This window comes from Pituophis catenifer, unplaced genomic scaffold (assembly GCF_029215685.1).
Source record: "Pituophis catenifer annectens isolate HBS135680 unplaced genomic scaffold, rPitCat1.0.hap2 SCAF_3, whole genome shotgun sequence".
Taxonomy (NCBI): domain Eukaryota; kingdom Metazoa; phylum Chordata; class Lepidosauria; order Squamata; family Colubridae; genus Pituophis; species Pituophis catenifer.
In genome coordinates this window covers 166,487,731-166,511,232 of record NW_027256883.1, presented here as the reverse complement: position 1 = coordinate 166,511,232, position 23,502 = coordinate 166,487,731, and the positions used below count along the sequence as shown (strand labels likewise).

General features: G+C 46.4%; 1 protein-coding gene and 1 long non-coding RNA gene across 2 annotated transcripts in view; one reads left to right on the top strand and one right to left on the bottom strand.

The window, feature by feature from the left end:
- NUDT3 (nudix hydrolase 3) overlaps window positions 1-23,502 on the top strand; it is a 40,082-nt gene that overhangs the window by 5,592 nt on the left and 10,988 nt on the right. The window lies entirely within an intron of this gene.
- Window positions 172-23,502, bottom strand: part of LOC139315324 (uncharacterized) — a 36,710-nt gene continuing 13,379 nt past the window's right edge. Inside the window, exons 2-3 of the long non-coding RNA XR_011600259.1 lie at window positions 1,704-1,729; window positions 172-478 (exon numbers count right to left, since the gene is read on the bottom strand). This is a non-coding gene — a long non-coding RNA (uncharacterized lncRNA). The remainder of the gene's footprint in view (window positions 479-1,703; window positions 1,730-23,502) is intronic.

Here is a 23,502-nt window from a genome sequence, read left to right as displayed (position 1 = left end):
ATACCGTATTATAAAATAATTACTGTGTTGAAAATGATATAAAATATATTTTATATATTGCAAATTTATATTTTGCAGCAGATGTAACATCATCTGATTTTGTTCAAAATAATGCTTTCAGTTGTTAATGAAATTCTACAGATGATCTTCTGGAACATTGAAGGTGTTGGATTTATTTCATTGTTTTAAAACATGGTAGTGAAATCATGAAGATAATACCATAGGTTCTGGGAATCTTTCAGACTTCTTAATAATACCTCTCTGGAAGGACAGAGATGGGTCAGAATAGAGGAGTTGATAATCTTTCAAACTAATGCCCAAATAGCTGTCCCATAGCATTGGCAGATTGAAAGATTGTTTTTTCTAGAATCATTTCTTCCCAGGTCCCCAGCTGGATATTTTCGGATTCAGCCTATCTTTTGCTGGCTTTTTTTCATTCACTAAATTTGGTCCTATTTCTTCAATTTTGGAGATTAATCTGTTGACAGAAAAATGGACAAGGACTTGAGCCTCTTTCCTTAATGTTTTTAACATTTTAAATTAGAAAGAAGTAGTTTTGTTAGAAAATCTAAGTATTATATGTAGCACACAAGTACAGAAGTACATAGTAGTACAGAAATACCAGAAATGATATTCATCTACTTTGGGATGAGTAGATGCTAACATTATGGCATTTAACATTTGTGTTACCATAGTATTATGCATTTAAATATAAACTTTAGCGTTTATCAGGCTCTACATATTAGCTTTGTGAAGTTAATAAATGTTCACCATTTACAGAGATGTGCTCTTTGTATTTTGTACTTGGATAAAGCTGCATAAGGTAGCATTTCAGGAATGTTAATGCTTTGGAAAAGTTTCTAGGCCTAGATTGTATGCTAGGAAACCTCAAACACATGCAGAATGACTCTTTTTTCATTTCCTTTTAAGACACTATCTTAGCAGCACATACTTTTTTCAAAGGGTTTCTTCTATTGAGCAATGTTTCCCATTCATATAATGAGAAACTTAGTCATGCAAGAGAATAAAATTTCTGTGTGTGTCTTACTTGCCTTTAATAGTTTGTTTCAAATATTAAAAATGCATGCTGAGGATTGGGAGGATTTGGGAGCAAACAGTTGCTCTTATGGTACAAGTATATCAGGATACTTCTGAATCATCAGAGTTCTTCTGCAGTCTTCAGTAATTGTTCAGTTGCAAAAGTCAGATAGTTGTGCTCACACTTTTCCACATTAAATATGTCACTCTTCCACATTAAAAACAGTTAATGTTAATTTTGGTAATTTTGGTATCATACTGTAGTTTCATAAAATAGGAAAACTAAGATTTTAATTCTATTTTTGGCCCTTGCCAGTGAATTTACAAATTAATTCAATAAATATTACTATCCTTACTAAACTACATATATAGAGTAACTGTTGCAGCATATGAAAAAAATTGAAAGGAAAGCAAAATGATGATAATGCTTGAAGTATTATTGATTTGTTAGGCTTTATTTGGCCAGGAAAAAACAATTCTACAGGTAAAAAGTGTTCTGACTCTTTTAAACTCTTAGTCTTAGAAGAGCCCATAACCATCTCCAACCTAAGTGGCTTTTTGAGCATATCAAAATACAATTAATTCACTGTTAAATAGCCCAGGAATGGTATTAAAAATCTTACATTTCCAGTTAGCAATTTTTATTGTTAAGAAATGGAAATTACCTGAACAGTTGAAATCAAGACAAGATCTGAAAGATTTAAAAAAATTCTGTTAGAAGTGGCCACATACTGATCAGATCTGCAAAACATAAAACCCAAATCAATGCAAAGGATGTGCCAAAAGGTTTAGTTGATGCTGAACTATCTCCAGGTCACAGTACAGCTTTGCTTATGTAGCAGTGGTGTGTGCATGAGAGAATTGCCAGAAAGAAAGCTTTTTTCCTGTGCGCTGCTCCCACTATCCATGGATGGGAGTTAATGCTTCAGCCTTTGGCAAACAACTGAGTGTTCCTTTAAGACAAAAAGACCTTCCCCAGGGACTTCCCCTTTTCCCCTTGTCTAGCCACACCCCCAGTCCCATGATCCCCAGTCTTCGCTCAGTTGTTTGGCAACGCTGAAGTGTTCTCCGGGAGCTCCTGCCTTAAGGTATTGGTCACCCCTTATTCTTGTGGTTTTTTTCTTTGAGTTTTCTTTCACCCTTCCTCAGGGGCGTTTAGGATTTTATTTTATTTTTGAGTATCCTTTCCCTCGGGGTTTTCATTTTATTTTAAAATAGAGTTTTTGGTTGGTCCCTTGTACATTATCTTCGCTGGAGCGCCGCTCGCTGCAGCGCTAATCAGCTGGGCGCCGGATCGGAAAGCCGAGCCGCCCACGCCGCTCATTTACACACGGCGCCAAATTTAAACTTGCTTCAAGCCCCAGCCTCACCAGAAGCAAGCAGCAGCCGCGCGGGGCATAAAGAAGGAAGAGCGGCTCGGATTCACGCCGCTCGAGCTGAACGGGGCAGCGTGCAGCCGTGGTCCGCCCGGCTAGCCCTGCCAGCCGCCGCCGCGCTACAAGAAGGCGATCCCAGCGCAAATAGGCACGGCAGCTGGCTGGACCCTCGGGCCTCCAGCATAAGACCGTAGCCGGCGGAGGGCACCCAAGCCAGCACCACGTGGCGCCCGCCATCTTGGATTCCACGCGGGCCGCCATTTTGGGTGCAGAGGCCCCCACCGACTCCTAGAGGCTCTTCTACGCCCTCCCTCTAGGGCGGTACCAAAAAAAAAAAAAAAAAAAAAAAAATTAAATAAAAAGGGGTTAGCTGGTGAGACCTTCGGGCTTTCAGCTGCCACCTCCCCATCTAAGGGCAGAGCGGGTGAGCCTCACCAGTACCATCACCTGGCGTGGAGATTGCGGGCACAAACAGAGAGGGGTGGCCTTGCTTCCAACAAATGGCCATGTCTGACTCCCCCTTCTCCTCGGATCCAGAACTGGAGTTAAGCCCGCCTCGCAAGGGGGCTAAGTCTTCCAAGAAGAGTGCCCGGAAGCGGTCTGAAGGTACCGACCGCAGTTCCAAATCTGGAAAGGGGCTGACTTTCCAAGATAAGGACGCCCAAAGACGCCATCTGGCGCTAGAGCGGCAGTGTGCTAAAGCTCAGAGAGCATTGGAATTGTCACCCAACAAGGGGCCAGGCCCAGAGAGCACAGCGGCTCCCACACCCAGAGAGGCAGATCCAGCACCGGTCACCTGGACGGAGTTGGCCCAGTCCCCAGTAACTCCGAACATAATGGAGAGAGGGACCCAACAGGATGGAACCCCCACCCCTGCACGGAGCGGGCCAGCACCTTTCTCCCCGGCAGGGCCGTCCCGGGGCCCAGGCCCGGGCACAGGAGCGCAAGGGGCACCGCCACCGCCCACGCAGTTGGATTTCCAAGCCATGTTCTCCACGGCATTGTCATCCTTCCTAGCTGCCAGTTGGCAGCAGGCGGTACCTCCCCCGCAACCAGCACAGGTCCAGGGACCACACCAACAGGTCCAGAACAAGACCCGCGCCCCCGCAGCACCGGAGTCTTCCTCTGAGGAGTCAGACCAAGCAGATGAGGCCCCTGAGGACGTTGAGTTCTCAGAAGACGAAGGACTGAACCCAGACACACCAGTATTTTCTGGGCTCTTTCGACCGTCACTGTTTAGGTCACTCCTCCACAAGGCGAGACTCACAACTAACCTGGGTGTACCGGGGGACGTAGAACCAACCCCGTCCTCTACAGCGGGACCACACGATGCCCTCTTCAAGTCGTCTAAACAGGAGAAGGAATACATCCCCTGTCCCCAACTATTTACTGACGTAATACAAAACGCCTGGGGGCAACCAGCTTCTCAAACTACACCGAGCAGCCTAGACAAGAAACTTTATTGCTCGGCTCCTGAACTAGAGGACCTACTACTCCTCCCGATGGTGGACCAACCGGTTGCAGCACTCTCATCCCCATCACTAGTTTCCTCAGAGGCACTGGATGGGCTCAAGGCGGAGGAGAAGAGGACGGAGTGGGCCTTCCGTAAAGCACATCAGGCAGTGGCCTGGGCGATCAGAACATCCACAGCCACGTCCTTCTTCAATAGAGCAGCCCTCATCTGGCTACGCCAGATGCAAGAGAGACTCCCTTCAGACGACACCAGGCTGCACCAAGACATCAATAAGATTATAGCAGCCACCGAATACGCATCAGATGCCTCCCTGAACTCGGCAAAGTTCGCTTCGAGGGCTCTAGCCTCCACCGTTACGGCTAGGAGGCTGTTCTGGCTCCGCCCATGGAAGGCGGACCTCAAAGCCAAATGGAAGCTGGCCGCAGCTCCCTACAAGGCTCCTAACCTATTTGGAGCAGCTCTGGATCCTGTCCTAATTGAGGATAAGGACAAGAGAAAGATATTGCCATCGTCCTACCGCCGCCACGAGCGGAGATACTCACCTTATCCAGTCCAACAGCCCTTTCGCCCCGGCGCAGGGCCCAGGGGGTCCTTCTCACAACGCTCCAATTACCTGGGAGGCGACAGATCACATGACAGACAACACTTCCGAGACCGGGGCAGGAATCAACAATCCAGAAGACCCTTCCGGGGGGCAGGCTTCAAATCCACCAGAAGAGGCAAGTGACTCCAGGACCGAGGGGCCCATAGGGGGAAGACTGCTCCTCTTCCACCAGCAATGGGCCCGGTCGACATCGGACTCGTGGGTAAGGCGCACCACCTCATTTGGACTATCAATAGAATTTGCAGGTACGCCGCCACAGCGTTTCGTGCGGTGCCCTGTCCCACAGTCCCCCGAGCTGCGGGCCCTGATGGTACAAGAACTGACCCACCTTCAGGAGGTCAGAGCTATAGAGATAGTACCACCAGCCCACCGGGGCTCCGGGTTCTACTCCAGCCTATTCCTTGTCCCCAAGAACTCGGGGGGATGGAGAGCCATCTTGAACCTAAAAAGACTGAATCTGTCGGTGCGATACCACAGGTTCAAAATGCACTCACTGCAGTCAATCCTAACGGGGGTGAGACGGGGGGACCTCCTCCAGTCAGTCGATCTTCGGGAGGCCTACCTTCACGTACCCATTCACCCCGACCACAGACAGTTCCTGAGGTTCGAGTACGGCGGGCAGCACTTCCAGTATCGGGCTATGCCCTTCGGACTGTCGTCGGCACCCCGCACCTTCACCAAACTGGTGGCGGTGGTGGCAGCCAAGCTCCGGGCCATCCCGGTCCGGGTCCTCTGCTACTTAGACGACATTCTGATACTCTCGTCAACTCACAACCAGGCAGTCAGGGACCGACACCTAGTTCTAGAGACGTTCCAAACCCACGGATTCACAATCAACCTCGAGAAAAGCCAACTTTACCCATCCACTCGAATCCTGCACCTAGGAGCAGTGATAGATGCCACCAGAGGCCAGGTCTTCCTGTCGCCGGACAGGGTCCAGAATCTCCAACAACTGGCCCTCCGAATCCGGACAGGGAGGAGAGTCTCCCTCTTACAACTGTCATGCCTGCTGGGGAAGATGGTTTCCTGTTTCGGCATCGTTCCGTGGGCACGCAAACACTCGAGGGCCCTCCAGTGGTTCCTGCTCCCCTTTCAACGCTCGGGGAGGGCAAACTCGAAGCGCAAGGTCACCCTCACCCCCAAGGTCAGACGCTCCCTCAAATGGTGGACTTCCAGAGCACTCTCCAAGGGGACAGAGTTCCTAGACCCGGACAGACTGATCCTCACCACGGATGCAAGCCTGCGAGGGTGGGGAGCACACCTGCACAACGGGGTGGCACAGGGCCAGTGGTCCAGGGCCGAGCAGCACAACAGCATCAACCTGCTCGAACTCCGGGCGATCAGATTAGCATTGCGCCACTTCCAGGCCACGGTGCAAGGCCGGCACGTGCTGGTCCTGACGGACAACATCTCGGCCAAGGCGCACGTGAACAGAGAGGGAGGCACGAAATCCCGCTCCCTGATGCTGGAATCAGAGGCCCTATTCGAGTGGGCGGAGAAACACCTGCTTTCGATCAAGGCAGACCACATTTCAGGGTCGGCCAATGTAAGAGCAGATTGGCTCAGTCGAACAACAATAGATCAGGCGGAATGGCAACTCCACCCCCGCCTCTTCAACAAGCTCACCGCCAGGTTCGGGATGCCAGTGTTGGACCTGTTTGCCTCTCCAACCAACGCCCAGCTCCCCCGGTTCGTGTCACGCTACCCGACGCCACAAGCAGAGGACCACGACGCTCTACACTGCAGGTGGCCAGCGGGCCTCCTCTACGCGTTCCCGCCAATCCCGTTGATCCCACGCCTGGTGCGAAAATTGCTGGCAGAGAGGGCCAATCTACTCCTGGTGGCCCCAAACTGGCCCCGAAGGCCGTGGTTCGCCGACCTGGTGGCCCTGTCGGTGGAACAACCGTGGGTGATCCCACCACATCAGGTGGTACTGTGCCAGGGCGAGGTCAACCATCCAGATCCTCAGTGGCTTCAATTAGCCGTCTGGCACTTGAGCGGGTCATCCTGAAAAAGGACAACTTACCTGATAGCGTCGTCAACACCATTCAGGCAGCCAGACGCCCGTCAACAACTCGTATTTACGAGGCGACATGGAGGGCTTTCTGCAGCTGGAGTTCCGGTCACCACGTGGACCCCACCTCAGCATCAGTTCAGGACATTCTAAGTTTCCTACAGGCCGGGTTAGACAAAGGGCTGGCCCCAGCTACACTAAGGCGTCAGACGGCAGCTCTATCAACCGTCATATCCTGTGCACCTTACCAGACTCTATCACACCACCCGCGTATCAGAGGGTTCCTCCACGGGGCTACGAACCTCCACCCGCCGACGGTGCACCGTTACCCAACCTGGGACCTGTCCCTAGTCTTACAGGCCCTAACGGGCCCTCCCTTCGAACCTCTGGCTTCCGTCAACTTCAAACACTTGACCCTCAAGGTGACTTTTCTACTAGCAATCACCTCAGCGAGGCGAGTCTCAGAGCTAGCAGCTCTGTCCATCCGTAGGGACCTCTGCATCTTTAGAGAGTCCTCGGTGGTCCTCCGTCTAGACCCGACTTTCATCCCAAAAGTGAACTCCTGGTTCCACCGGGCACAGGAACTTACCCTGCCGGACTTCTGCCCGGCGCCAAAGGACCACAGGGAGAGAAGGTGGCATACCCTGGATGTCCGTCGAGCGATCCGGACGTACATAAACAGGACGGCGCCCTTCCGACGCACTGAAGCGCTCCTGGTCTCATTCAACCCGGCCTCCATGGGCCAGAAGATCTCGTCCCCCACGGTCAGCAGATGGATCAGAGCCTGCATTACCTTGGCCTATGACGTAAGCTCCAAGCCGCTACCGCACAACATTCTTCCCCATTCCACTAGAAGTGCGGCCACGTCCGCAGCCTGGGCTACACAGGCTTCAGTAGCGGATATCTGCAGAGCGGCAACCTGGTCCTCATTGTCACCCTTCATCCGGCACTACAAGATAGATGCTTATGATTCAGCCGAGGCGGCATTCGGCCGCCGGGTACTTCAACGTGTTGTGACCGGAGAGGACTCTGCAGGCAGTCAGCCCCCGCCCTAGGGGTTTAAGCTTGGGTATATCCCATCCATGGATAGTGGGAGCAGCGCACAGGAAAATGGACGTTGTCTTACCTGAACGTCCCTTTTCTGGGCGCTGCGTACACTATCCATTCCCGCCCGTATCTATGGGCTGCCTGCCCGACTGTAGAGGGTTGGTTTCCGTTATGCAGTTAACCACGTTGTTTTAGTTTAGTTAATAAAGTTATGTGTGTTACTTCACCACTAGTTGTCGTTGAGCCTTTTTTACGCCACATCTTCGCTCAGACTGGGGATCATGGGACTGGGGGTGTGGCTAGACAAGGGGAAAAGGGGAAGTCCCTGGGGAAGGTCTTTTTGTCTTAAAGGAACACTCAGTTGTTTGCCAAAGGCTGAAGCATTAACTCCCATCCATGGATAGTGTACGCAGCGCCCAGAAAAGGGACGTTCAGGTAAGACAACGTCCATTCTCCAATCTCATCACAGAAGTCATTGTCTAAACTATGCAAAACAAACCCTTGATAAGCCTGAAACATTCTGGAATGAAGTGGATTGATGAAACTAAAGTTCAGTTGTTTGGCAACAGCCACAAAGAATAGATTTGGAAAGGAAAAGTGAAGCATTTAAAACTTGCCAACAGCTTGTTATGTGCAGGGTGGCTTTATTATGGGGTTGTTTGTGTGGCAGCTGCTGGAATAAGAAATACTGCGTGTAATGAATTTGGCTAAATATCTCTATCATCTATCTATCGATCGATCGATCGATCGATCATTAATGTGAGGTGAGTGAAGACATAATGATCTAAAACACATCTCCAAATCAACCTTGAAATATTTATTGGAAAGAAAGATAAAGGTTTTAGAATGGATTTCACATTTCCCAGACTTGAATATTATTGAAAATCTGCTAGGTGAGAGTTGCTGTCAATAATTCATTGAAACATTTGACCAGGATGCCTCAATTTGTCATGCAACTGTATATGTGTCACACAGGTATGCTTGATTTTTAAAGTAATACCTTAAATTTTAGATGTTGACCCTAGGTAGCATTAGAAGAACATTACATTACATAAAGCATTTTATGGAAATATTTAATTTCATTATCAAGTGTTGAAGAATTTTAGGAGTTTGAGAGATTTTCCCATAGAATGAGAAAGTTTAAAACTAGTTTGCAAATAGTTCTTTGTAGGCAAAGTAAGAAAGGGAGTCTATTTTACAAAAGGGAGGGGGGAGCAGTTGGGATGTCAGTGCTCACCATCAAGTGATAGTTAAGCAACAGAATTCACTGCAAAGAAAGATGTTGCCATTGTTGCCTTCTTCTCGGAAACCACCCAATCTTAACGGGAATAAGTCATTTTCCCTTTTTAATTCTGTTGCTGACAATTGTATTTCATAGTATCTGAATTTGAACTTCCCAGCAGATTTCACAGAAAGGAAGCAAAAGGAGTAGTTAAAGAGTTAAAGTGTGTAACGAAAAGCTTCATGAATATATTGAATTCATTATTTTCTCTCATGATGATAGATAAAACTGTTTGGAAGAATGCAGCAGATTTTCACCTTTAGCCAAGAAAGGCTTCTTTATTATTTTAGTAAATAGAAGAACCTTAGAGCTATGAACCTTTTTTCCCTTGTTATACTATGCCATTTGCTGCTGGGCTTTTATAGAGGTTTTAATCCATATTTTCACTCTGACATTTGATCCATTTGTTGACAGATCATGAAAATGCACTTAGTCTTAGGATATAAATCCTGACTGTGCTCTCCAAAAGTCATTTGAGCAGTTTAATCAGGTTATATAAATAATAGGAGAAAACTGTCTCTTCTACCTGAAAATTTGAAAAAACATTGCCTCAATGTTCCTCAATGGAATTTTTCAGTATAGTTCAATCACCCAGAACATTATTTCTCTGAAATTATGTTTAATTTAGTTTAAACATTTAGCTTTAACTTCAATGTGCACTTGACAGATCCATTTAAATCTTTCTAGTTCAAATCAGTGGGATATAATTCTGGATTTTTTTACTTGACTTTTCCTGAATAACTACCATACTTAATTAGAATAGTGACTTCAGGATTTAATTGTTGAATAGTGTCTTTGAAAAACTTTGAAAAAAGTTGCATTGATTTCATCTGTCCAGAGCAGAATCCAGTGCATTTCTAAATATTGGAAAAACTATGAAAAACTGATTTTTCTCAAAAAATCTTGTTTGTTTTCTGTTCTTTAAAGATTAAAAATGTAAGTTACAATACTGGAGGGAAAAAATGAAACAGTTTCAGAAAGCTTAGTTTTAATGTCACTTAATAGCTGATCAGATGAAGGAAGCCTTGTGTAACTGAACATTGTACACTATTGCACATTTTTGTATTTTAAAGTATTATGTCATCTAACTTCAGCTTTTATTAGGAAAATCTTTTAATTAGTTGCTTCATCACTGATTTCTTTCTCTTTATCTCATTCTTTTTTTCCTGAGAAATCCAGCCTTTTTAAAGCCTATCTTCCTCTCTTTTTTTTTTTTTTGTAAAAAAGAATAAATGTACAAAGGATAAAAAGAGATGTAAAAATAAATATGTGAGTCTATGGCCATTTAGAATGTGAGAGTTGATATGGGAAGGGGACAGGAAGGAAGAGGAATATTCCAAGCTTTTAGGTAGGTAATTTGACTTAGCATGTTCTGTGAAATCCACTATTGTGGTTTGCAAAGTATGATAGTGTTAAGTATGAAGTAACGGGTTTAAAAAACGTACCACAAAGTCAATTGAATTAAAAATAAAAGATATGAAATGATGTAGGATGGTATTGAACTGAAGGCATATAGAAGGCAGTATTTTAGAGATTGAATGGGAACGATACTGAAATATTGAAAAGTGAAATTAAAATGAATGCTATGTTAATACCCAAGAAAAATTGATGGAAAGGTAAATGCTGAATATGTTTAAAATGGTAATATTGCACCTGGAGAAATACAGATACAGATGCTGATGAAGTGGTTGTATAACATTTTAAGGATATATGCCTGGAGGAATACTGTTATTGTTTACCTTCACAAAGGGAAAGATAGTGAATGCAAAAATTACAAGGGGAAGGAATTTGAAACTATTCTAAATGAAAAATCGGAAGAGGCGAGCACTATAGTGGGGATTTATGGTGGCAGAAGATCTGTCCAGGCCATCTTTTTGCTCTTCAGCATTTTACTGAAAATATTTATAGTATATCTGTTTACTTAAAGCTTACAATAAAGTGAATGAATTCGAATTATGAAATATTTTGTGTGAATATGAAATTGAAGATTGATTGCTAATATGATAAGAGCACATTTGAATAAGTGAAACACTTAGCAAATGGTTTAGTACTGAGTAGAGAGTAAGACATAAATGTGTAATGATCCCTTGGTTGTTTTGAATTAATGATACATTTCATAAGACATACTTGTTAGCGGTATGCTGTTTGGGAATGTGAACATTCATACAGTTTTGTTTGTAGATGGTGCTGTGTTGTTTGAGAACCTGAATATTTACAGCAAAGATTAATCTGAAAATTAATGTGTCATTGTTTCTCAAGTAAATGAAGTGCACAATGGAAACCTTTTTTTTACAAATGATGAAAAACTGGAACATGTAAATGAATTTTGGTACTTTACAGGAGGTAGGAAAATGAATGGAGAAATTTTAAGACAAAGTGTAGAAAGGTGGTGGTTAACATGTAGTTTGTTGCAAAAAAGAGGAATGTTTGCTTTTTAAAAAGTTAAAAATTGTTGTACATGAGATCATGCTTCTGCATCATTTTATATATGGAAGTGAGAGCCGGGTATTCAGGAGAAATATAAAAATAAACTGAATCCATTAAAGAATAGAATATTTAGGTGTTTGGGTAAAATAAGAAAAACAGCTGACAATGAATGGTTGCTGAATTACTATGTACTGAATACAAAAGTGAATGGCCAATATGAAAGAAGTAGGTTGAGGTAGTTTGGTTATGTAGAGAGAGAGAATGAAGATTAAATGACAGAGCAAGTACATGAAGGTTCTTTAGATGTATAGAAATCACTCATAAAAATTACCTTATTGTATTTATTAATATAAAAATAATATAACATCATTTCATTGTAAAATTTCATGAAATCTTTACCAAAGAAAAATATTGCTTCATTTTCAGATTGATTATTATATGACATTAGGAGACTGCCAACTCCTAATGACCATGTAGGTTTTTTTTTAAAAAAATACAATCTGTCCCTAACCTGGTCTTTCAAGTTTTTTAATAGTATGGCATTTGAATGTCTTTTCCAAGACTTGTGATTGCTCTACTAAGTGCTTGTCTGTGACATACAGGTAGTCCTCTAGTTTGTCTAGTGACAGTTGAAAGTTACAATGGCACTGAAAAATGTGACTTACGACCTTTTTTCACAGTTAGGACCTTTGCAACATCCCCAGAATCATGTGATCAAAATTCGGACACTTGGTAACTGACTTATATTTATGACTGTTGGCTGTGTCCCAAGATCATGTGATATCCTTTTATGACCCAAAAGTGCTTTTTCAAGAGGCAACTGGACTTTCTGTACCTTTGGGACAACCATGACCTGGATGACTCAGACTCTCCATAAACATTCCCCTTTTATGATCTTCTGATAAACAAAATCAATGGGAAGGCCAGATTTTTTAAAAAACCAAGTTACTAACTTGTCAACTGCAGTGATTCACTTAACAACTGTGGCAAGAAAGGTCATAAAATGGGGCAAAACTCACTTAACAAATGTCTCCCTTAACAACAGAAATTTTGAGTTCAACTGTTGTTGTAAATTGAGGACTGTCTGTATTTCTTGACTGCTTGTTCCTTTATTGTTGAGTGATCCTAAAAGGCAGAAGCTGTTCACCACTTCAGTATCTTCATTGTCAATTCTAAGGGTGGTTATTTTATCTGTTGTCATTAGTTCAGTCTTCATATTTAATTCTGCTGCTATTATTTTTTTTACCGTGCTTCTCAGCACTTCTTGACTGCCTGTGCTGGCTCTGGGCGAATCAGACACACACACACACACAAGTCATGCATCAAACCCAGTTTAAATGACAGATCACAGTAAATGCCGGATCTGCTGGAACAGAATAAAGTCTGTCGGTTTGGCGCTTTTATTACTAAAATTGGAGACAGAGAAGTAATATTGAATCAGTTGCTATTCAAGTGCCCTTGTAATTAAAATCTGCTTATTCATTCAAGATGGCGGATCACACTTCAGCTCACACTAAAGATACTGCAGCCTCATCTTCTACTTCCAGGAAAATGATGTCTTCTGATCAAAGTAAGGCAATCAATGCACCTGTTGGGCATTCCATTAGATCCAAGGCTTCTACTTCCACAGCTGCTGATAAAGATGCAGAACGTAGGCAAAAAGCCCTAGAAAGGCAATTTGCTAAAGCCAAAAAGCAGGCTGAAGCCTCTACAAGCTCAAGGCCCCTCCCAAGCCAGCCTGAGGCCAATATTTCTCTGGATCAGGGCAGCTCTTCTTCTGCACAGCCTGAGGATAAATTAAACTGGTCTCCAGACCCTATACAAGATTCCCCAGAAGAAATTATTGATTGTGCTGAGGATGCCATTCCCTTATCTAGTCAAGACACATCAGACCAGGTGGACATTTCAGCCCCCAGAAAGGCACCTCCCTCAGCTACATTCACTCCTACAGCGGCGGGGCTCCGCCCTGAAGAGAGCCAGAACCCTGTCCTTTCTCAGGAACTCTGCCACATCCTGGCCCAGACCATTGCACAGGGCATTGATTCAGCCCTTCTAAGGAGGGGCATACCTGCTCCCACTTCCAGCGGGACTACACTCAATGTGCCTCAGGGTCAGCCTGACAGATCTTATTCTCATGCTCCTCATTCACCCCATGATTATCAGGGCAGCGAGGATCTCCTGTGCGCTGCTTGGAGAGTCCAAGCAATGGGCTCAAGTTTAGCCTGGTTGGCCAGAGACTGAGTTGAATTTGCCTAGCCACGCCTCTTTCTCCCGTGAGCCTTCAGTGTTTCAACTCAGTCGGCCTAAAGAGACTTGCTTTAAATTTCTCTGTCTTAGAAAAATTATTTAAAATACTCTGCCAGCCACAGAAAGAAGCCTCTTTCTCCCTTTTCTCTTTAAAATTACCACCAACAGCCTGAGTGTTTTCCAGCTGCAGCCGGGAGCTCCGTGGAGCTAATTAGCTCCGGAGCTAATCTCTTGCCTCAGGGGCCTCTCCTAATTGCCGCCATTAACAGCACAGCGGAGGCAATCCTTTTAAAGGCAAATTTGACTCCTAGCAGCTTTTAAAGGCAAATTTGGCTTCTAGCAGCTCAGAAACGGAGCAAAAGCCTCAAAATTTTCAAAAACCTTCAAGGGATCTTAATTAGCAGTCCTTGTGTATCGGAAACACAGCAAGGAGCCATGTGAGTTTTGGCGATCAGGCCTAGCATTGCTGGCTGATTTACTGCTATTGCCTTTATGGTTTGGGGATTGTTGTGTCTCTCCCGCACCATTGATTACTGCTGCCTTTCTCTCATAGCGTTATTAGAGCTGGTCATTGATCAGTCTCACGCTTAATACCTAACAGCAGTGGAAAATTGGCACCATATTTACAACTACTGGAGTGAGGAATAATATCATTATTATAATCATTGTCCTAGTAAGATCCTCTGATTGAATTGCCTTTTTTGCTTGTCATTCCAAGATGGCGGATCGCAGCTCCTCTCACTCCAAAAGTACTGCATCCCATTCCTCTGCTTCTAAGAGAGCTAAGTCTTCAGATCACAGCAAGGCAATTGGGACTCAGCCTGGGCCTTCCACCAGATCCAAGGCCCCTTCTTCCACAGCTGTTGATAAGGATGCAGAAAGAAGGCAAAAAGCCTTAGAGAAACAATTTGCAAAGGCAAAAAAGCAGGCAGAAGCCTCCTCAGGCCTAGAACATGTCATTGTTCACCCAGAGCCTAATATCCCTCCAATTCAGGATACACCTCCTTCTGCTTCAAACGAAGATAGATTGAATTGGTCTCCAGATATTACCACAGATCCTCCAACTGAATTAATTGAGAGTGCTGTGGAGGTTATTCCCATATCAGAACAGGACTCATCTGATCAGGGAGTCATTCCAGTACCTAGGAGGTCAGCTCCCTCAGCTACTTTCACCCCTACAGCAGCGGGGCTCTGCCCTGAGGTAAACCAGGCCCCTGTTCTTTCCCAGGAACTCTGCCAGATGTTAGCTCAGACCATTGCCCAGGGCATTGACTCTGCCCTGCTTAGAAGGGGCTTTCCTGCTCCCGACTCGCTGGTACCACTCCCAATGTACACCAGGCCCACCAGAGTAGGGTTTATTCCCGGGCCCCTCATTCGCCTCATGATTCTCAGGGCAGTGAATGGTCTTATGCTGGGGAGGAGGAAGAATTCGCAGATCATGATCTTTCTGAAGATGAAGGCAGATCTCCAGACAAACCAGCCTTCACTGGCCTTTTCAACCCTAGCATGTTCAAGACCTTGTTATACAAGGCCAAAACCACGGCCAATCTAGGGGTTGTGGCTGGGGCATCTGACCGCTCAGCTGAGCAGGATCCCCATGCTCGATTATTTACAGAACCGGTCACTACCCAGGATGCTGTTCCTTCTCCCAGATTATTCATAGACATTATTAAGAAGCAATGGCTTCAACCTGGGTCCTTGTCTAATCCCAGCGGATTAGACAAAAAGATGTACACTGTAGAACAGGAGGTAGAGGACTTGCTTAAGTTGCCTACAATAGATACTCCCTTTGCCAATCTAGCATCTTCCAATATTTTCCCCTCAGACTCTGCAGAAGGGCTGAAGACCGAGGATAGGAAAGCTGAGATGTCAGTTTGTAAGACACATCAAGCAGCTGCCTGGGCGATCAGATCAGCCACGGCAGCTTCCTTCTTTAATAGAACCTCTCTCCTGTGGCTGCACCAAATGCAGGCAAGAGCTCCCCAGGGAGATGTCAGGTTACACCAGGGCATCAACAAGTTAATTGCTGCAGCAGAATACTCTGCTGATACAACCCTTAATGTGGCTAAATTCGCTTCCAGGGTCCTGGCCTCTAATGTGACTTCCAGACAATTATTATGGCTTCGCCATTGGCAAGCCGATATGAAATCCAAATGGAAATTGGCGTCTGCTCCTTTTCAGGGGAATAATCTTTTTGGTAATGTTTTAGATCCCATTTTGATAGAGACCAAGGATAAAAGGAAGGTACTTCCCCTGTCTCACAGGAGGACAGACAGGAGATACTCTCCATATTATCGTAGGCAGTCCTTTCGTGGGGCAGAGGGTGGTTACTCTGCCCTAACCTATCAGAGGACTTCCCTCCAGGATAGGGAGGGAAGACCGATCCCAGGATAGGGCTCAGTTCAGGGACAGTTCTAGACAACCCCAGTCTAGGAGACCCTTTTGAGGGGCCGGCGGTAGACCTTACTGCAGGTCCAAATGACTCCCAGTCATACGTTCCCATTGGAGGCCGCCTCTTGAGGTTCTCAGCCCAATGGGAGCTCATCACAACCGATGCCTGGGCTCTGCAAACTGTCCGGCTCGGTCTCACATTGGAGTTTTCATCCCTTCCTCCAAGGAGATTCATCTCTTGCACTCTTCCCAGGGATGCCACCAGGAGGTCTCTGATGGAAGCCGAGATTCTTCATCTACTCTCCATCCAGGCAATAGAACCGGTGTCTGTCTCGCAGAAGGGTCTCGGTTTCTACTCGATCCTCTTTCTGGTCCCCAAGAAATCGGGGGGTTGCAGGGGAATACTAGATCTAAACAGACTCAACAAACATTCTACACTTAGGGGCACGCATAGACTCACTCAGCTGTCAGGTATTCCTGTCACCAGAATGTCAGGCCAGTTTACGAGCCATGATACGGCAGGTCAGGTCATCCCGATCAGTGTCTCTAGCAGTATTGTCCCAGCTGTTAGGAAAGATAATTTCCTGTCTTGACATAGTCCCTTGGGCAAGGCTACATTCTTGGACCCTGCAATGGTTCCTATTACCGAGCCAACGAGCAGGCAACAGCCATTCCACGACCAGGGTACGAGTGCCACGCAACGTCCTACGATCATTGGACTGGTAGATGTCGCCTTCCCTAGAGAAAGGCTGTCTCTTCAAGGATCCTCCTCGATTAACGCTGACCTCAGATGCCAGCCTATTCGGTTGGGGAGCTTACTTGGACTCCCAGATGGTCCAGGGCAGATGGTCTCCACAAGATCTGTTACACGACATCAACTGGCTGGAGTTGAGAGCTGCCCATCTAGCTCTGCGCCACTTCCACCAATCGCTAAGGAACCATCATGTGTTGCTGTTGACAGACAACATCACCGCCAAGGCACACATGGACAAGGTGGCTCCCAATCCAAGGTTCTGATGTCTGAAGCGGCGAGTCTGGGCCTCTGGGCAGAATCTCATCTCCTTTCCCTTCAGGCGGAGCATATCTCAGGAGCGAACAACGAACAAGCGGACTGACTGAGCAGATCAACCATCGACCAATCAGAATGGCATCTCCACCCAGACCTTTTCCACCAACTGACAACCAGATTCGGCCTACCATGCGTGGACCTGTTTGCCACTCCCAGGAACAATCAATTACCACGATTCTTTTCCCGTTTTCCGACACCAGGGGCCGAAGCAACCGATGCCCTCAGAGCGCCCTGGCCTCAAGGGCTCCTCTATGCTTTTCCTCCGACCCCACTCCTTCCGAGGGTCATCCAAAAACTTCTGGACGAGGAGGCGGAGATTCTCCTGGTTGCACCACACTGGCCCAGGAGGCCGTGGTTTGCAGACCTAGTGGCACTGTCGGTATCGCGTCCTTGGCGGATCCCGCCAGACAGGATTTCCCTCAGCCAGGGGGCCATACTTTATCCCGAGCCACAATGGCTTCAACTAGCCATCTGGCACTTGAGAGGAAAATCCTGAAAGGTTCCAGATTCTCAAGTGAAGTCATTTCCATCATCCAGGCTTCTCGCCGCCCATCTACTACCAGGGTCTACGAAGCCACGTGGTCAGCATTTTCTCGCTGGTGCCACAGTTCGCACATAACGCCTACTCTAGCCTCTATTCCGGATATTCTGAGCTTCGTCCATTCAGGCTTTAAGCAGGGGCTTTCTACCAACACACTCCGCAGGCAGGTGGCTGCTTTGGTGACCATAGTGCATTCTGAGGGCTTCACCACCCTCTCTCAACATCCAAAGGTGAGGAGTTTCCTGAAAGGCGCCTCCAATTTACAACCTCCTACCATACATAGGTATCCCTCCTGGGATCTGTATCTTGTTCTACAAGCGCTCGCATCCTCTCCATTCGAGCCGTTGGGGTCCACTAGTCTCAAGATTCTTACCTTCAAAGTCTCATTTTTAATAGCAATTACATCAGCAAGAAGGATCTGTGAGATGGCTGCTCTATCGGTGCGCAAGGACTTATGTATTTTCTACCCCAACAGAGTAATTCTCCGACTGGACCAGACCTTCATGCCCAAAATCAATTCATGGTTTCACAGAGCACAGGAAGTCGTTCTACCGAACTTTTGTCCCGATCTTACACATCCCAGGGAACGACGTTGGCACACTCTAGACGTCTGCTGGGCACTTCGCAAGTACATTGACAGAACCACATCTTTCAGAAAAACTGAATCTCTTTTTGTATCATTTCAGCCCAGTTCCTTGGGAAAGAAAGTAACTCCATCCACAATTGCAAGGTAGCTCAAGGCTTGCATCACAATGGCCTACAAGCACCAGGCTAGACCACTTCCAAGGCACATTACAGCTCATTCCACCTGCAGTGCCGCTACCATGGCAGCTTGGGCCACACAGGCTTCCATTCTAGAAATTTGCAGGGTGGCCACTTGGGTCTCCCCTACCACTTTCATCAGGAACTACAAACTGGACACATTTGCCTCCGCCAAAGCTTCCTTCGGGAGAAGAGTCCTTCAGCTAGTCCTACCCGACGAAAGGCCCCTGGACCGCTCGGACTCCCACCCTAGGGATATTTAGCTTGGGTATATCCCAGAGCTTGGACTCTCCAAGCAGCGCACAGGAGAAGGAACATTGGAACTTACCTGAATGTTCGTTCTCTGTGCGCTGCAGGAGAGTCCAACCCCTCCCTAGTAGTCTCCTTTAGTGGTCCAACCCCCAACCTTGGGGTCCTTATCCATCATTGGGGCTACATCATCTCCAGACCTCTTTGTCGAAACACTGAAGGATCATGGGAGGAAGAGGCATGGCTATGCAAATTCAACCCAGTCACTGGCCAACCAGTCTGAGGAAATCCTAGAGCTTGGATTCTCCTGCAGTGCACAGAGAACGAACATTCAAGTAAGTTCCAATGTTCCTTCAAATATTTTGTGGAGAGATATACTCTGTCCCCTACTCGAAATGGTGGGTGATCAGTCCGTCTTTTGTTTGCTTGTTTGTATTCAACGGATGCCTTATTTAATGCTTCTTTGACATGTGGCCAGACTCTATTCATTTTCTCCGTCCATTCACTTGGTGTTTTTGGTTCTCGGGCTTGTATATCCAATTCCGGGAATGCAGTAAACTCTTTTCCTGATACCACCCTGAAAGGTGTATAGCCGGTACTGCGGTGTATAGCATTATTATAGGCCGTTTCTGCGAACGGTAATAGTTCGTACCAATCATTTTGTTGATAGGAAACATAGGAACATAAATACCGTTCTACCATAGCGTTGGCTCATTCAGCTGCCCCATTGGTACTCGGATGGAAGGCAGATCTGAGACTCTGTTCGGATCCAATACGATGTATAAAATTGCTCCAAAACCGGGCAGCGAATTGTACCCACCTATCTGATATGGTTCTTTTAGGTACTCCGTGTAGACAGTATATATGCTGTACAAACAATTTGGCTAGACGTTGTGCTGATGGCAATCCTTTACATGGGGTGAAATGTGCCTGCTTCGAAAATAAATCAATTACGGTCCATATTATCATATGTCCCTTGCTATTTGGTAATTCGACTATAAAGTCCATGGCAATTTCATCCCATGGTCTACTAGGTTCAGCCACTGACTGTAAGAGGCCAAGTGATTTGCCAGGACGTGGTTTGGATGTTGCACAGACCGGACATCCTTTTACATATTCTTCAATGTCAGTCCGCATTTTAGGCCACCAGAACTGCCTCTTGACCAACTGTGACGTTTTTATAAACTCAAAGTGTCCTGCTGTCTTTACGTCATGACACTGCCTTAACACTATATTCCTCAGGGTTGTGGGGTTATATAGTTTGTCACCCTTCCAGTCTAGGTCATCCTGGTGTGTGACTAACGATTTATGGGTTGCTAACCCATAATGGATCATCTTTTAATGCCTTCGGTAAGTTATATACCCAGTTAGGATCCACCGGGTTCCTATCCATTACTCGAGTTCCTGTTTGTTAGAGGGATATTAATGCTTGCACTGTTTCATCCCTTTTACTCTCGTATTGGGGCATACACCATAAAGCGTCGGCCAAAAAGTTTTTTCCGCCTGGCACATATTTCAGGCTGAAGGTGAACTGACGAAAATACAGTGCCCACCTGACCTGTTTTGGGGACAACTTATAAGGTGTCTGGAGGACACCTCATAAATTCCAGGTTTTTATGGTCAGTCCATACCTCGAAGTTTATTTTAGTGCCTTCCAATAGATGCCGCCAGATCTGGAGAGCCCATTTTACTGCCTAGGCCTCCTTCTCCCATACAGTTCAGTTCGTTTCTGTGGGGGTGAATTTCCGTGACGTATACGCACACGGTTGAAGCCTATACCTGTTATTTACGGGACCGCCTGCTGCCGCAAACGGCCTCCCACCGGCCGCAACGCTCTCACAGAGAGGGACTCCTCTGGGTGCCGTCAGCCAAACAATGTCGGCTGGCGGCCCCCAGGGGAAGAGCCTTCTCTGTGGAGGCACCTACTATCTGGAACGAGCTCCCCCGGAGATACGGAGGATCCCGGATCTACGCATCTTCCGCCGCGCTCTTAAGACCTTTTTATTTCACCAGGCTGGTCTAGCCTAACCTTTCCCATTCTTTTTTAAAGTAAATTTTAATGTAAATTTTAATTTGTTCTTAACCTGGGGTTTTAAATTTGTCTTGGGCTAAATTGATTTAATTTGATTTTACTTCTGCTCTTAATTTTTGTATTCTATGTGTTTTATTCTGTGCCTGTTCACCGCCCCGAGTCCTTCGGGAGTAGGGCGGTATACAAATTAAATAAAATGAAAAATAAAATGAAAATGAAATGTAGGCTTGTGTCACTACCGGGCAACTGGGCCGCTATTCGGGGTCGTTCAGGTGTCATCTGGGAATGAGCCTTGGGTCTACTCAAGGGTGCTTGTGGAGTTGAAACATGGGGTGGTGGTATTGGACAATCCACCGCTTGGTGACCCTCTTGGTTACAGCGGTAACACCTAAAAGGTCATCTGGGTGGAACAACAGGTTGGACTCCGGTAGGGATGAAGGGTTTCCCTGCTCCTGTTTATTGACTGCTTATCCATGGTTCTACGGGGTTGGCCCAGTCCTTCATTTCTAGTACGGAATTCCCTCAGTCCAATATCCAATTCCACTGCTGCTTTGTATCAGTCAGTTATATGGGATCTGAGTCCTCTATACACACATGCCTGCCTCAATTCCCAGACTAGCCCCATATGGAACTGATGTACAGGCAGTCTATCGGGCCACCCTCTCAGTCTTCCTGCTATTTTGCGGAACTCCTGCACATACTCCCGGGCAGGCCTCCCCTATTGTCTCAACGATACCAGGTCTCCCTCAGCCACTTGGATGCTTGCCTCATCCTCAAAACAAATGCGAAGGGCCTCCAGGAAAAGTCCTAGATCAGCCAGTTCCCAATTGGCAGCCTCACCTGTCAAAACGGTTGTGACGGCAACTACCATTGCCCATTGGGAGGGATAGAATCGACTGTATAAGTCCATATGGCTAAGGACTTGGCTCAAAAATAGAGCCACATGTTCTGGATTTCTGTTGAATGCTGCCTGTAATGGAGATGGCCCCCATGGTACCTGGGCCTGGGCCACAACAGGCCACTGGGTAGTTGGTCCCTGGCCTGAGGAGGGGCCCCACCATCCCGATCCCCCCTATGGGTTCCAGGTTGTTGTCTAGTTGATGGACTTGCCTCATGTTCTCTTGGTACTCTTATATGGGTTTGGGCCACTCCACGCATCGCTTCTCCCAATGATGAGGATGGTTCGGAAATATTGTGTTCCTCTGCTCTGGGCCTAGGCCGAGCCTGTTCTGTCCTCAATTTGGGGCTGGCTAATCGAAACCTACTTTCAGAAGTTCCTCCTGACGTTGATCCCACCCCACCTTGCCAATTGCCTGAAGGATCCAGTCCAGGTGCCCATGGCTGCCAAGAGGAAGCATCTCTGAAACTTGCTTCCCCAAATCCTCCTGTAATATATCCAACGAAGTCACTCCAAGGCCAGTGGAGAAACTCCATTCTCCCTCCTCATCTTCAGCCCATTGCCTCTCTCCAACCTTGAAACTGAGTGCCTGAAGGGGGAGGCGTCGGCACCCAGGGTCCCGGTTTTCCTAACAAAGCCGAACTGTGCCACCAATGTCCAGAGGAGGTGTGTACTCCCAACTCCCTGGGCTTCTTGGCTGTCCGGTTTCTCCTCTGCCTGTGTTTCCCATTGCTTAGGGCAGACCACCGGCTGTTCACATTCCACCTTCGCCTCATTTTCCACCACACCCGTCAGTCTCTGCAGGCTCTGGCAATAACGCCCCATCCGCTCTACCCTCCCTCATCCTCTGCGTTCCTCCACTCACTGTTGACTGTAATGAAATTGTGAAACAAGGAGCTCTGACTTTCTCTCGGCACATCTTGACTGCCTGTGCTGGTTCCAGGCAAATCAGACACACACACACGAGAATCGTGCATCAAACCCAGTTTAATTAAAGCTACACGACAGATCACAGTAAATGCCCGATCTGCTGGAACAGAATAAAGTTGGAGTTGAGCTGTTCTGCCCCAGCTACGGATCCCAAAGTACACAGCACACACAAACTCTGAACAAAACTTAGTTTACTCAAATAACGCAGTTTTAGCAAATGCCGGCTGTTAATAAGCATTCTTAACAGCCCGCCAGAATTCCACAGGTAAGATAGTCAGAGTCTTACTGGAGTTGGCAGAAAGCCTAGAAGCAAGGTTGCAGAGAAAATCCAAACTTGATGATTCGCGAACTAAAGTTGTTTCCTGCAGTTTGTTGCAAGCTGCGTTCTTTCTTAAATAGTCTAAGGGAGTGGTCAATTAGCCCCAAGCCTTACTCTCGAGGAGACCTCCTCCTGAGGAACCACTCCTGCCTTTTGGCAGCTCTGTGTGCCCGTGCATTGAAAAGAGGCTCCTTCTCTTCCTCCTCTTCACTTAAAGGAGCCTCTGGAGGTTCTGAAGGCCCTGGCTGAATCCCTGTCTCTGGCATCACATCTTCAGCCTCCTCGCTGTCGAACTCGAGGCCGGCTGCACAAGCTGCTGGTGCAGCACCACACCAGCCTCCTCGGGATCAGTAACAATCCGCGCAGGCCGCTGGCGGGCCACAATTTGAGCTATTGACTGATTGCAGATTGCAGATAGTTTCAGTTTTCAGGATAGAGCTATCAGCATAACACAGGTTATTGATGTTTTTTCCTACAGTTTTAAAACTGTTCATCTTTTTGCAAGTTTCTCTTAATTATATATCGAGTTTAGGAGCTGAATAAATAAGGGTATGGGTATATATATATATATATTTGTTGTGCTCCTTTGTCAATCTGGAATGCTTAACCATATTCTGTGGCTGACTAAGTTTCTCATGAGGACAATGAGACGTTCAGGATTCCCCTTTTTTCTAAGCACATTCCATATCTTGATGTGATTGACACAATCAAAGGTCTTTCTATAATAAATGAAACACATACCATGTTTCCCTAAAAATAAGACCCTGTCATATATTTTTGAACCCCGAAATAAGCGCTTGGC